We start from the raw sequence: 16,349 nt of genomic DNA, 5'->3' as shown, positions 1-16,349 counted from the left end.
GCCTTGGGTCGATTGAGCCACCTACTCTTGATTTCAGCTCAGGTCGTGATCTCAGGGTTGTGAGATGGAGCCCTGTGCCAGGCTTTGTGCTGTGCGTAGAGCCTGCTTAAGATTCTCTCTCCCTTTCTGGCCCTACCTCTCCCACTTCTCCCAGTGATCTCTCTCTCTAAAAAACAAAACAAAACAAACAAACAAAAAAACAAAACAAGGAGAAAACTACATTTCATTATTACAAAAGAACAGAAATTGAAATGCATTATTTCTTATTTTAGGTAAAAGAGGCTTACCTAGATGTTAAAAAGTATCAAGACATGTTCCATAAAGAAACTGTATTTAAAATTGTTATCCTCATTAACATGTATTAAGGATCCCAATTCATTTGTCAACTATTCTTCAATAAAGTCAGAAAAACTCTTAAGTCACAATATGCTATATGATATAGAACAGAATGAAAAAAAAAAAAAAAAAGAACAGAATGAGGGTTGAGGGATGTGGTGTACTTCCATTCTAGAAATAACTGTTTTCCTGAATAATGATCTTAAAGACCAACCACTTCAGGCAAGATTTGATTTATGTCTCGGATTTATCAATCTTCAGGCAATTAATTGGGGGAGTATACAAGGTAGGAGGCAGGAAGACAGGTTACAAAACTCCTGCATTGACTAGAAGAGAATTTAAATGGTTACAAAAGATGGATTTATTCAAAACTATTGAGGAGATACAACTGAGTTTATTTACTATTTAAATGTAGGACATGAAGTCAAGTGATGAATATAGGTTGACCATTCAGTTTTTTCGCTTGTGTAACTGCGTTAAAGGAGTTGTTTACACTGAACAGAGAGGAGGTAAAAAGATAGGGAAGTGGAATAAATGGAATAAATTTAGCTTTAGATGCATTGAATAATTTGTACCTGAACTTTAGAACATACCCATGGTTTGGATATATAAATGGGTGATGGCTGAAACCACAAGGTTTTGATATATATATATTTTAAAGTGTGTAGAGAATAATACATAAGAACAGATCATAGTGGAAGGCCAGCATTTTACTCATTGACCAAGGATAGTAAACCCACATTATTACAAATGGAATGGCCTGGAAAAAATAGTGGTTTTCTCAAGGAAAAGAAAATGATAAGTGTTTGTTGGCTTAGGGGTACCTTAGGATAATACCACTAACTGAATGGCTTACACAACAGAATTCTATTTTTTTACAATTCTGGAGGCTGGAAGTCTGCGATCAAGTGTTTAACAGAACTGGTTCCTTCTGATGGCTGCAAGTGAATATCTCTTCCATGCTTCTCTCCTAACTTTTTATGGTTTGCTGGCAGGCCTTGGCATTCCTTAGCATTAGAAAAACCACCCCAGTCTTTGCCTTTATCTTCACATGGCATTCCTCCTGTGTCCATGTTAGCATATTGTAAGGAGCCACTCAGGTGCAAGGCCCAGCAGAACAGAAGATGAGGTTCTGAATGAGCAGAACAGAACAACCCTATTCCAAGTAAGGTCACATTCTAAGGTAATTGAGATTAGGTCTTCAACATATGAATTTTAGAGGAACACAATTCAATCCATAGCACGGTTTTAGAAAAGGCAGTTGTCAAATTAAAAAAAAAAAAAAAAAAAAAAAAAACAATACATTCAAAGTGGAGTGCAGGTTAAAAGTGTATAATAAATGCGACTACTAAGAAAGTTATTTTTATTAACCAGTTTCAACTGGTGATAGAGGTAGAAACCTGATATTGTTTATCTAGTTTAAATGATAAACTAGAGAGAATGAATTTAATTTTTTTTTTCAAAGTCGGCTTCATGCCCAGTGTGGATCTTGAACTTGAGTGACCCTGAGATCAAGAGTTGCATGCTCTATGGACTGAGCCAGCCAGGAACTCCCAAACTCTTTTTTAAAAAGGCACTTGGCTACGAAGTGAAGGACAAATATAAAATAACAGTGAGAAGAGAGTGTTTGTTCTCTTAATAAACTGTGGAAAATGTAGGTGTTTTGGTGTTTGATTTGGCTTACCATGAAGTTGCTCTTGAAAAAGAGTCTCCTGGAGGTAGACCTTGCCTATCTGGAAGACCTCTATTTCTGCATGCCAAGTTGGTATAGTAGAGAGAGCAAAAGATTGGAGTCACAAGATCACTGTGTGCTTTTGGATCTCAAGTCCCTAAGCTTAACTTTGAGTGAATTTATTGACATTTTTGGGACTCATTTCTCTGACTTCTAAATTGTAGACCATAGCACTGCTGTCTGTACCAGGATGTTATGATAATTAAATGATTATGTTTGCCAAAAGTGCTTCTTTCCCCCCAAATATTATATATTGGATATTGTTTTTATATGACCAGCTTCATTGTATTCAAAGTCTTAGTTCCTCCATTTTCAAAATTATTTGTGGTAGCTCTAAAGCATTTATGGAAAGTTAGCGCATGCAAAATTACATTTCTTCTGATTGCCAGAGCATAATGAAGATTGTTAGAAACCTCCATCTATCTGAAATACAACATATTTTCCCTTAAAATATTAAAGGAGTGTATTACTATAAAAATATTTGTTGAATAATGGTGACGATAGCAACAAATCTTAAGAAACCTTCACGAACGACACTGGAAACACAGAATGTGCAAAACGAAGAAGGCAGTGAAAATGGAAACATTTTTGGGTTTAATAAAATAGCCGCAATCTCATTCTGGCAGATGGATACCAGACCTCAAGAAATATTAATAGCAATTGTACTCACATTTGTAATTCAACAAAATGTAATTTTATATCCTTTCTTAAATCAGAAAACTCTAATAAGAATGATTGATTAAATTAGAAGTGTATGAGTAATGAAACTGATGAAATGCAGTAAATGGGAAACCACAATTGTGTTTCAATCACAAAAGCCTTAGGTATTAATTCCAAAACCTGAAAGCAGACATGCCACTTAGAGATTAATATTACGTTTTTGAAACTGTGTCTTTTCTCATCTTTTTTTTTAATTTTTTTTTTTATTTATTTATGATAGTCACAGAGAGAGAGAGAGAGAGAGAGAGAGAGAGAGAGGCAGAGACACAGGCGGGGGGGAGAAGCAGGCTCCATGCACCGGGAGCCCGACGTGGGATTCGATCCCGGGTCTCCAGGATCGCACCCTGGGCCAAAGGCAGGCGCAAAACCGCTGCGCCACCCAGGGATCCCTTTTCTCATCTTTAAATGCCCTATTTGCCCCAGCACAGGGTATCGAAATGTGTCAAATTTATATTCTGTTCATCTGCAACCCCAGACCCTCTGACAGCTTATAACAATGCAAAATGCATCCAAAGGTTTTATTTAATTAAACTAAATATTTAAGGGTATATGTTGTGTTATGCAATCAGTAGCTTCTGCTATCATTTTGGGATGCATGCTGCAAGAAGAGCAGCACCTAACCTGTCACATCACACCGCACAGCTTTCTGTGCCCAGCGTCATGCTACCTTCAGCTATCGCTAATCATACGGGCACACTGCTCTGCCTACTCCGGCAAGCCTGCTGCATGTAACAAGCATCACTTCCATTTTGCACATACAAAAGGAAAAATTAAACATTGTTAATGCACTAGATAGGCAATCTCCCTTAACTTGTCATCCTGGCCAGGGACAGAATCTTCCAGTGGCGTACACTGCAGTGCATCATCTTAAGATATGCAGGTCAGGGATCAAAATGGAAGACATACTTATACTTATACTCCTTGAGGAATATCCAAAAGAAGAAGTTACCCTCAAGCCTTAGGGTTTTTTTTTGTTTTTGTTTTTGTTTTTAAGATATTTACATCTTTTCTCTTTTCCAAAACAGGTAAAAGCAGTTCTTCCTCTATTTCCTTTTTAAGTGCAAGTTACTAAAGATTTACCTCCTGGAAAATGGGAAGAATATATCGCTCATTTCTACCCTAACATATGGTATGATATAAGGTAATGAAACAATATAAAATATAATATGATATTAAATATCATATATTAAATATGATATAATCATGGTGTGTGTGTGTATGTGGTGACACTGTTCATGTTGCAATATTCCCTAGCTGTTGATACAGTTGTCATCTACTCATTGTTCCTATATTTGTTTTGCTTTTTAAAATAAAATATTTTATTTATTTATTTGAGAGAGAGAGAGAGAGCACACAAAGGGAGAGAGAGAGAGTGAGAGAGAGAAAGAGAGAGAGGGAGAAGTAGACTCCCCACTGAACAGGAAGCCTGACTCAGGACTTGATCCCAGAACCCTGAGCCAAAGTTAGATGCTTAACCAATTAAGCCACCCAGGTGCCCCTATATCTGTTCTCTGTTAAAGGAATTTTCAAGACTAACACAATTCTTGACATGCATTTAGTTCAATAAATACTCGATTAATAGCATCATGTAAGTATATCTAAAATTAGGACATAACTAAATATCCCACACTCCAAGCTCAGGGTGCTAAAGGAATCAGAAATATTTACAACCATCACAGAACAACCTGAGGACCTTCAGTGTCTAGGGTTGAGCTAGACGTTTCTATAGAACACATCTCTCAGTTCTTCACAATAGATCAACTTTACATTTCTGAGAAACATTTTCTCATTGTCATGAGCAGCTGACTTTTTCAGAGTAAAAGAAGTGGGGCAGCATAAGGCAGGGACAAAGATGCTACTCTCTCTTAGGAATCTCGGTTTTCTACTCTGTAAGACAAGAGAGTCACAGAACTCCAGGTTGTAAGAGGATATACACTGATTCTCTATCAAAGGAGATGTGAAAGAGACTCTGGCATTATCTCTTACCCCATGTCCATTGTCATCTTTCTGGGTGGAAATGATACTTATATACCCCAGGATGATTTCTCAGCATGCTTGGCAGTTAGACTTGATGACTAAATTGTAGTTGGTAAAATATAAAAGTGTTATCTTGTTTTTTTCAGAATGATTTTAAAGGATAGTTGTGACTTCCTCTTCTCCTCCTCTTTTTGCCTCCTGGAATACATCTGCAGTTGCTTGAACTATTGGCATCTCAAGATAGCTGGAGAATGCAATCCCACTACCCACCCCTCTGTAGCCCCTCTCCACAGCAAAGCAAGGGGAGAGAAAATCTTGGTTCCTGACACTACGCACAGGGGAGCTGTCATTACAACTGTGGTCATCCCCATGTCTACTCACTAGAAAACTCCATGTATCTCATCATACCACTTAAATTCCTACGGATGATGACACCACATTCCAAGCCCAATTTATGAGTGAGTTTAGTGATCTCCTTCTGTAGGAAAAGGAAATCCTCACCTTCTGATTTTTGCATTCTGACGTTGGCTTTATTATTCTGAGTGACCAGGATCAAATTAGCCTAATCCTATCTCTTTCCTTTCACATATTCTGTCTCAAATTCCTTCCTCATCATTTTGTCTGGTTGTTCCCACTTCCTTTCATCATAACCGTTCTCTTGATTTCCAGTTCCATCTTCTGTGTAGAAAGAACATTATCCTTGGCAGATACTTCCCTAAAACTTCAGTTTCAACAGGCATCTGGGGACAGGGTTCTGCTCCCACAGTGAGAGAAAGCAATCGTCACATTAAAGAGCGTGGGGATTCAATGTCACCACTCCCTAGTTCTTCAGCCAATAAATAACATTTGCTTCTGATTATAAAACAGCTAATTAATACCTTCATGTGATTTTTTTTTTAATAAACATGATGTAGCTGGTAGTCTAGCTAGGTTCAAAAGAATGGAAAGACAAAGAGTCCAGAAGCAATCACAGCTCCAGAGTCCCTAGAAAGCCAGGATCCAAAGGGATACCACAGTGCAGCATCAAGCTTGTGGTGCGAGTCAAATAGGAGGTAGAGGTTTGCCCAATTCTTACCTAATTTCAGGTAATTCCTTCTAGCATTGGACCAATATGACACTGGTGTCCTTGTCGACTCAACTACCCTCTCTTTATGAAGCTTTTCATGGACGTTTCAGATCACAGTCTCATTAATTACTATGTACCACTCATTTTGGCATTTAAACCTATTAACATCTTGCATTGTTTCAAAATATTGTATGTGTAATCATTCTAATTATTTCTGTTTCTCTGTTTCAGTTGTAATAGTTATATATTTTCCCAATCCCATTGTCCCAGTGAGATTATTTGTTAAACTGTATGCTCAAGCAAAATTGATCTACTCAATGCTTCACAATGATACTTTGTACAATTTAGCTTCCAGAAATATTACTTTAAGTATTCTGTTTGAAATGTGTTCTCTCTCTTTCGTATGAATAGAGTTCATCCTTTGAAAGCCAGTCAATTCTAGTGACTTTGAAGGAGTCACTACCTCTACAAAAGAGTATCTGACCTTGAATATGCTAGTTCTCAGGAAAAAAAAAAAAATATATATATATATATATAATACTTTAAAATTTTTTTTAAATATATATAGAACTTTGGAAGCTTCCTTCTTTCCTATATTATATCTATAAATACACCTTACATATTTTTGCCTATCATCTAATTATGTCTCCATGAATCTATTTTCATATCTACCCATATATCACACAATTTGTACATGCTAAGAAAATTAATTCACATTGAGATACCGTTTCACATTTACTTAGATGGCTGTGTTAAGAAAGACAGGCAGTAACAGCTGTTGGCAAGGATGTGGAAAAATTGGAACCCTCATATAGTCCTGGGACAAAGATAAAATGCTGAGGTTACTTTGTAAAATGTTTCCTCAAAAAAATAGAGTTACCATATGATCCATTCATTCTACTCTTAGGTATATACCAAAGTGACTTTAAAAATATGTCCAAAATTTTATATACAAATGTTCTTAGCAACCTTATTCCTAAATAATGCCCCCAAATGGAAACAAACCTAAGTCTACCAACTAATTAATGCATAAACAAAATGTGACATGGAAGAGGGAAGTATAAGGTTGTGACTACTGTATGTTTTTTTTTTTTCAAAGATTTATTATTTATTCATGAGAGACACAGAGAGAGAGAGGCAGAGACATAGGCAGAGGGAAAAGCAGGCTCCTCACAGGGAGCTCAATGCGGAACTCGATCCCAGGATCATGCCCTGAGCCAAAGGCAGATGCCTAACCACTGAACCACCCAGGCATCCCTATATGTTTTTGTTTTTTGTTTTTTGTTTTTGTTTGTTTGTTTGTTTTTTTGAGTAATGAAAATGTTCTGGTAATCGTTGCTTAACTTTTTGAACATACTAAAAACCACGGAACTGTACACCTTAAAAGAATGTATGTTACAGTATGTGACTATATCTGATTACATATGAATTATTAGGGTGGGCAAATACTTAATGTTTGGCTAATTAGTAAGTATTAGTATTTCCACAGTAGATATTCAAAATAATCCCATAATCAATTGATATATGGTTAAGTAGAGAGTTGACTGAATTAAAAGTGATGGGATAACCAAAGTTTTAGCCTTTTTGTTTATTATTTTTGCCCGCCTTCTATTTGGCATACACTTTCTTAACAAATAACACCAAATGTGAGTGCATAGCACTTACGTGCCTGTCAATGGCTATGCTTGCCTAGGAGACATAAAGAAGGTAAATAAATCCTACCCTTAAAAGTGCAAGTTCTTAGTTTTTGATCCAATTTCTCAAAGACACTCCCTGTAGTTGTAGTTAGGTTCTTAGCTATGTGGCAGCCTTTAAAATCACTTGGATTCAATCAATGAGTTTATTGATGTTTAACAACAGGAACCTGTAAATAAAGGCAGTTGAAATTGTCAGTTTACTGATAAAATCTTGCCTGGGTAAGCAACTGAAAGTCTTCTGCAATCGGCCTTACAGAACAATCCCTCGTAAAATGATAGGAATTCTTATCACCCCCCTCCTCTTCAATTCTCAGCCTCAGATACAATGCCTGTGCTTGATTCATTTTAGGTATTCACAAGAAATATCTGTGCAAAAATAGTTGCAAAAGATGGCTTGAAATTAAAACAACATAAATAAAAGCAAAATATGAGGTCAGACAGTGGCAAAAGACACTATTTTATATATGGAAATATCTCGCTCTTCACTTTGAGAGTTTTAAACTGAAAAAAACTCAGAGAGAGTTCCACAGAGAAACCACACAGCATTCAGATATGAGGATACGAAGATATCTGAATCCATTTTAAGACTTGAATAAGCTGAATCATCTCCAGGAGCAAGTAATGATGCTGCCAAGTGCTGCACTTCTTTCCATTAAAGGCTTTTTTAATTTGCTCATGACAGGTAGCTGAAGTATATTTTAAATTAGTGTGTTATTTTTTTCTTTCTACTTTGTTGGTAGAGATTTCATATCCTTTCACTCATATCAATTTTTATTGAACATGCAAAAGCATTGCAGGGAAATGAGCAAACTGCATAAATGATAGTCATTTATTGAGATGGCTAAACTTCCTTAGCCAAGCATTTCCCTTTAGTATGGTTTAATTTAGTATGGTTTAATTTGGTATTGAGAAACAAAGCTGACCTCATGTTTGTGTTATAGAATTTGCCTGTATGTGATTTAGTAAAAATAGCGTTATCCTATTTACATTATATTATCACAGCTTTTAAAAAATATATACAAAAAATAACTATTTTTTATTGTTAAGAGATATTCCAGCAAGGTGTGATGAAAAAAAAATGACATCTACAAGAGACTATAAAATAAATATTTTAAGGAACAATTAGACCCTTTGTCCCATTCGATTTCTTCCTTATTAATTTTAACTACTATTAATTGACTTTTTATTCAGCACGCTGAGTAGAAAACATCCTCAAATAAAATATTTTGTATAGACATTATTTTTTCAATATCTCCTATTACTAATGAGATTAAAGAGGCCTTGCATGCTGAATCTTTGCTGGTGATTATAATATTTACCAGGGAAGTAGGTAAATGATGAAAATAAAGAGCAGTGATTATTTACTTAGTCTATGTTTAAATAAGGTCTTATCCAGCAATAATCAAATGTCAATGGCTTAAAACCCTGATTCTCCCTTTTTCTCCATGTGTTCATTGGAAAATTTAATCTTTCTGAACCTCAGTATCTTCACCTTGAAAAAAAAATAAACTAAATTCTGGGGATAGTTGAACCAGTGTTGGGGAATTAAGGAGAAAAGGAAAGAATTTAGTTTAATGCCAGGCATGTAACAGTTTGCAAATCCTCCTTCCTAGTCCTCTTTTCCTCCTTGGTTCTTTCCTTTCTTCCTCCTCTTTTCTGTCCACCTCTTCCTTTCTCCTACCCTTTCTTGCTTCCATCTTATCCCTGCCTGATGTCACCAGCTGGCACCATTTTATCACCTCATTAGGCCCTAGTCACCCACAGTTTGGGCCATCTCATTCAATATTATAATATATGACAAGCACACATTTAGCAGATTATTTTTTATAAAACATGTAATTTATTATAGTTTTGATTTTACGTTAATTGGCTATTTAGCTCAGGTTGTCCATCATTTCTTAGAAGCCACTGAGTATTCTTTCTAACACTTCAGAGAGATTGTAACCAATGGAGTTTTTTCAATTGAATATTAAATTTAGCAATTAACTACAATACTTGTGTAGATATTTATTAATATTAATTTTGTAAGATTCTTGTCATTTAGTATACTTCAATTACATTTTTCTTCACCTGTCAAAGAATTCTGTAGGTTTGGGAAAGAGATGCTCTAATGCATTGTGGATTCAATTCCACTGGTTGCTTGATCCTTATAAAAGCACATTAAATCATTATCATTATGTTAGTGGTACAACAAAAAATCTAATAAACTTTAATTGTTGTTAACAAATAATTGATGGATTATTCATTATCATGTAACAGATAATGGATGATTGAATGTAAAAAACCCAACATGACTACTTATACTCTACTGAAAAGTCTATATTGACGATTATCTTCCACTTACACAATGGTTGCAGTTAGTTAAATGTTGTGACAAATCAAATATCAAATGGAAATATCATTTGGACAAATATCATTTGGAAAATTTCCAACTCCTGGATGCTAGTAGCATCATGTGTAATTCATTTTCACAATTCATGACTCTAGAAGAGTTACTCTAAGTCTAGGTGAAAGAATCTACATATTAAAATTGAAGGGGAGAAGGCAACTCTTTCAGGTGTTTTTGTTGTTATTGTTTTTTCTGTTGTTGTTTTGCCAGCAAGGTATTTTTGTTGTTTTTCAGTTAAGATATTACTGCTGAATTCCTGATCAAAATGCTTTACCCATTTTACAACGGGAGGACCAGGACAAGATAGATTGAACTCTGTATTCTTGTTTTATAAGTGTGTGTTCCTATACTTATGCACAGAAATCAAGAACAATACTTTAAGACTTTCTAACCAACAGCCAGCAGTTCTCAGATTTGGAGACTCTTATTTTGCTTTTAATTTGCATTTAGAGTGTATCACACGGTCTAGCTGGGAAGTGGTAGTCTCACTTCAGTAAGTGGGAGAGGGAAACTGTTTATATGTCTGAAATTGTTACATGTTGGTATTATTGTGTCTGTTGGGGATCTGGAAATAAGTAAGTTTAATAAATTGATTCAATTTTGAGTGTGTTTGAATTTAATGAAACCTAAATTGTACAGGATGATTCTTGACACTTTAATTAGAGGCTAATTTCAGGTCACTGAATTGCCTTACTTACATCACGGCATCACAGACGGATGGAATGATACGTTTTAATGTTTTGAATACAGTTATTTTGGTTTTCACACTAGTTGAAAGGTTTATTTCCATCTCCACCAAGGCTAGAGGGACAGGACGCCAGTTGCTCAGGAAATAATACATTTGATGACCACCTGCTCTGTGCATAGATCTGCATGATGGCTTGGCTTATGTAAAATGAATGACTCTCCTCTTTTCCCTGTGTAGATTAAGGGCAGGTCAGGAGAGAACATATTAATGCAGACAATTAAAGAACAAAAGCAATATGATTTCTTAATTACTATAAGAATGTAAAATAAAAAAAAAAGAATGTAAAATAAAGGAGAAAAAGTACATCAATGAAGGTTAACCTAAATCTTACATTCCAAAGGAAGCTATAACCATGTAATTAAGTTGCACTGCTTACAGTGGCTCAAATGCTCTGAATTTTTTCTTATCTCAAATCCTTTGCCCAGAATCATCTTCTCTATGCCCTATTAGCTTGTTACTTGAAGTATTTTGAAGATTTTTAGAAGAGCTCAACGTCATCGTTTAAGTCTCCTCTGAACTGGCCATAAACAGAATTAAATGTTTGTTCCACTGTGCCCCATTAGTACCTAGTATCCCCCTCTATCATATAAACAATCCAGGTACTGGTTTATTCCTCCAACTTGGCCTGAATCCTCTAAAAGGCAAAGTTTTGTCTGTTTATTCTAGATCCCCACACTGAGTACATGCTTCCAGATTTTGGTCCTTTACCCAAATCCTACTGTTGTGTACAGACAGGATTTATTTTCCCTGTACTCTGTTTGGGTGAATCTAGCCTTGTTCTATGACTTTTGCAGCCCAAGAGTCCTCTGTTATATGTCTGACTCCAATTTGATTGCCTCCTCTGAGGTTTGACTTCTATTCAGCTATCTACCTGACATCGCTACATCAGTGTCTCTCTCTCCTTTCATTCATTGAATTTCAGCGGCACTGGACTCTTTCATGTATTCAACACCGTGCCTCTTACTCACCTCAGTACTTATGCATAATGCATTTCTATCAGAAAAATGCAAATTTGAATTCCTGGGCATAGCTAGCTCCTTCTCTTCACTCAGCTGTCAGTGTAATTTTGATTCTCTAAGGGTGATATTGGTCTGTCCAATCTGTACTGGAATCCACTTTCAAACAGCTGTTTTCTTACAGAGAATGTAGTTGTCTCCTTAGCACTTAAAATATCATTAATTTGTATTAATCGCTGCCTTTATTATATAATATTTATTCCCCCGTTATAATTTAAGAACCATGAAGAGGGTAATCATCTCACCACTATGTACCAAGCATGAAGCACAAAGCGAAGCAAATATGAGCCCTATAAATATTTGTTGAAAAGACGAATGCATATATAGAAAGTAGTCAAGAGAAACACCATAATCAAAGGAAAAAAGGGAGAATAAACTACAGTAAACATGTTATAATGCAAGCTCTATGAAGGCAACTACATTTTGTTTTTATCCATTATATATCTTTGTCTAGGGGCATTTTGACATGTGTATATGTTCAATATTTGTAGAATAAACGGAAAAATTTGAAAGGCATTGCTTAATTTTGAATGACAGCATAAATGTTGGGCTTTACTTTCAAGATAAAAATTAAACTATTTTTTTCTTCCATATACATTATGAGTAGAACATTATTTTCTACAAAAATTCTGCTAAGTATATTCACTGTCTTAGTCAATAAATACAAGAAATAAAAACAGTTTTTTTGGGTCACTGTATAAGATAATGTAATCAAGATAATGAAGAAGCCTGAAATAACTTAAAAATCAAGGAACACCGTAATAAGTGTACTAACCATCAGAATGGCTTTCACAGAAGAGAAAAAATAAAGAAAAACACTCATATTTTAAACTTTGATCAATAAGTAACAAGAGCAAAATGCAAGAGTTTCAAAAAATTAAAGTGTACATTTGGTGACACAGAACTTCTATAAAGATTGGTTTTCTGTCATTTCATGCAGTATATATCCAACTATAAAACTTTCCTACAACAGTTTTGGCATTTATTTCCTCTCAAAATCTGTGCTTTAGGTCAGCTTCTCCACTCCCAGTTATGTTTCTTTCCCTTCTCTCCATGAGATGATGGAAAAGACTTGTAGGTTAACTGCTATCTTTTGGAAAATTCACAATGGAGAAAGGAAGACAGTATAGAGCATGAGGAGGAGCAAAATAATCATCTCCAGTTTGGGTTTTGACTTCCAAATGATAAACAACTCTCAGTCTGATTTTATTTTAGAAAGAATGAGGGGAATAAATTTTACATAATTAAATATTCCTCCAATTCAGTAAGTTTCATAAACATAATATAAATAGATTTAGAAAGAAATAATACACAAACATGATTTAAATTGTAACTTTTAAAAACAGATTAACTTCAGTCCTAATTAAGCTGTATATATCTTAGTATAATGTTCAGTGAGGATTTCATGAAAAAGTTTTTTCTTCTAACACATCTCAAAAAGCAAGGGCATTCTGTTGGTCTTCATATGTTTAATGATATTTGTTTCATGATGTGCTATGGAAGACACTTAGAAAAATAGCCTCTGTGGGTCCCTAGACCCCTGATGCTGACTTGAAATGATTCATTATTTGACCTTGGTAACAGATGTAATTCATAAGTAGTGATTTTGGCTATTGTTAATAACAAGGTACATAAAAGTTTCTTTTGTAAAACTAAAATTGTAGGATTTATTATGGTAAATGGTAAATTTATTGTGGTAAATTGATTCATGTAATCTCAAATTGGGGCCTGGGCCTAGGTTTCCTTTCAAATAAAAGATTCTTCCCTAAATCATTTGAAACCTTTAGTCTGTAAATTATAAATGGGACAGCATGATTTCGTTATAATAGTTTAAAGTTAAGCACAATAGTTATGTTTCAATTAAAAGAGTATCATCGGACTTTGATGACACAGTTTGAAAGGTAGAGAGTAAAAAAGTATCTGAGTTTTCACTCATTCTGTGAAGTCTTGGATCCTCTGGAGGAGAGCTTCTCAACCTTGGCATTATTGACATTTTGGATGGAATTATAGGGTGGAGGGCTGCTGACCTCTACATTTTAGTACATTTAGTAGCATCTCTTGCTATCAATAGTGCCGCACTTGCCATAGGACGGTCACAATTTTTTCAAGATATTTCCAAATGTTCCAGCGGAGAAATTCCCCAGGTTGAGAACTGTTTTAAAAAACTCCTTGAGCAACATCACTAGCCATCTGAAAAGTGTATGTCTTCAGATAAATCTTGAGGAAACAGTGCACGCTTTCTTACCTGTGCCGGGGCTGCTGCCCATGCTGGAAGCCCTTCTTGAAAGTTCTGGCTTTGTCTAAGGTAACTAAGCTAAGCTACCCTGTCCAGGAACTGGCTACCAAGCAGTGACCGGACCTTCTCTACAAAAATCATGGGACTCAAGTCAGGAAAATTCTTTATCCTTTATGTCTTCCTCCTCCAAGGTAACAGTTTCTTTGTGTTTTCTGTTATTGTTACGCTCTTGTTGATTCACAAACCAGCCCCCAGACACAGATATCAGAGACAGACCTAAGAATAAGATAAATCACTCCTGATTAGTAGATGGCAGATGTAATAAGCAAAGGAATATACTTATAAGGCACAAGAGGCCATCCGCCAGAATGTTAAAAAATTTATATAGAGACCTTAACTGGTTTCTATCCAGATAGTCTCAACAGCATTTTACTCTCTCAAGGCCATGTCCTCAAAAAAGGCTCTGTTTGTGGGAACCATGAGCCAAAACCACATTCCAAGGACAAGGAAGAGAGTGAGGAGCCTCTGACTATCTGGATCCAGCTGGAGAGTCAACTGGAGGTCACATCCTCTAGATGACCTCTTCCAACAACTCTGTTTCATCTTTGAAGTAAGAGCTCAATCCTGTTAAGGATGTTTATGTGTTAACAAGCCATGAATATTTACATTTTACATCTATTTAAAACACCATGGTGGTATGTCCTTCTTGTAGCCAAATGATATTTGAGAAATGTGATCACCTGTACCCATGGCTCCAAAGTTTTTGTCCTAGAAAAAATAAAAAAATAGGAACTGGACATAATCCATCCTACCTAGACAGGAGCCAGCCACCTCCAGATGTGGCTGATCGAGGGCCAGGTCAACAAGCAGGTTAACCCACTTTCATCCATCCCCATTACTATAGAAGCAAGTACAACTCTGAGTCTCCAGAATTTCCAGACAAGTGAAGAAATCCACATTCAGCAGAGGGACAGGTAGTGAAATTAATATCCACATATTACTTGATTTTTATTTTTCTAGGAAAAGCATATTGAGATAATTTTGCCCTATCCCTCTTTATTGGTGTTGTATCATTTATTTTGTCCTGAATGAAAGATCCACCCAGAAATTTATTTATTTATTTTTTATTTATTTATTTATTTTTTATTTATGATAGTCACAGAGAGAGAGAGAGAGAGGCAGAGACACAGGCAGAGGGAGAAGCAGGCTTCATACACCAGGAGCCTGACGTGGGATTCGATCCCGGGTCTCCAGGATCGCGCCCCGGGCCAAAGGCAGGCACTAAACCGCTGCGCCACCCAGGGATCCCTACCCAGAAATTTAATGACTTTGAAAAGATAATATTTATTTAGCTCAATACTCTGTGGATTGAATATTTGGGCTGAACTGGGCTGGATGATTCTTCTACTGGTGCCAGCTGGACTCACTTATACATGGGGGTAACTCATTTTTGGTCATTTGCAGGTCAGCCAGGTCCTCTTCTGGGGGTTAGCTGGCTATAAGTTGGGGTGACAGGAGCAAATGGGCACACTTCTTTCAGTATTCAACAATTTTGCTTATGTTCTTTTACATGAAAGAACATGCAAGATGTCTTGAGTCCAAAGCTAAGAAAATCCAGAATACTTTTGTCTGATTCTCTTGGTCAAAGGAAGTCACAGCAAGCCCAGATTCAACTCAATTTCATCTCTTGATAGGTGATGAGGTGCTATGAAATCTTTTAGCCCTTTGTAAGTTATCACAGGTGTTTTTTTTTTTTTTTTATTTCACGTATTTTGCAGTTAAAAATAATTAAACTAGGTGTTTTTCAGATAGAAAAATATCCTTACTTCTAGCAGACCTTGGAGTGTTGGAGATATGGAATTTACAATTTAAGATTGCACAATGTTTATAAATTATTTTCTTTGAAAAGCAGGCACAATTATATGTTTGCAAATTGGCAAACTCTGGAAAAGGGCACTATGTCTTGGAAAATTGACTACTAATCTTTTCTGTACTTATTTTTTCCCTGCATTACACCCCAACCCCTAATTCTCATACTTGATGTTTTCTGATGATAGAACAGAGCAGTATTTTTCTTTTTATGAAATTGAATAAATATTTTTCTATGTACCCTTATGCAGTTTATTGTAATAGTTGTCTATAGATTGGTTTCCTTTTAGAGGGAATCATAGTTGAATTAATATGCCCAGGTCTTTTAAAAAATGATTTTGATTCATATTCAGACAGCAGAGGCTCTGAGGCTATGTTAACTACATAACTTTCTCTCTGCCATGTCACCAATTATAAGCACTTTGCTTCTGGCTTACATCCAGAGCTTTTAAGATAAACAAAAAATCAGAATGACATCATTTTGCGTGTGGTATCTGCATATTTCATTTTTCCAAACATGCTATTCACATGGAGATTTTGCTGATAAGCTTAAAATGACTAAA

Source organism: Canis lupus, chromosome 2 (assembly GCF_048164855.1).
Source record: "Canis lupus baileyi chromosome 2, mCanLup2.hap1, whole genome shotgun sequence".
In the NCBI taxonomy this organism is placed as follows: domain Eukaryota; kingdom Metazoa; phylum Chordata; class Mammalia; order Carnivora; family Canidae; genus Canis; species Canis lupus.
The sequence above is the reverse complement of the archived record's forward strand: the minus strand, read 5'-3'. Positions refer to the sequence as shown.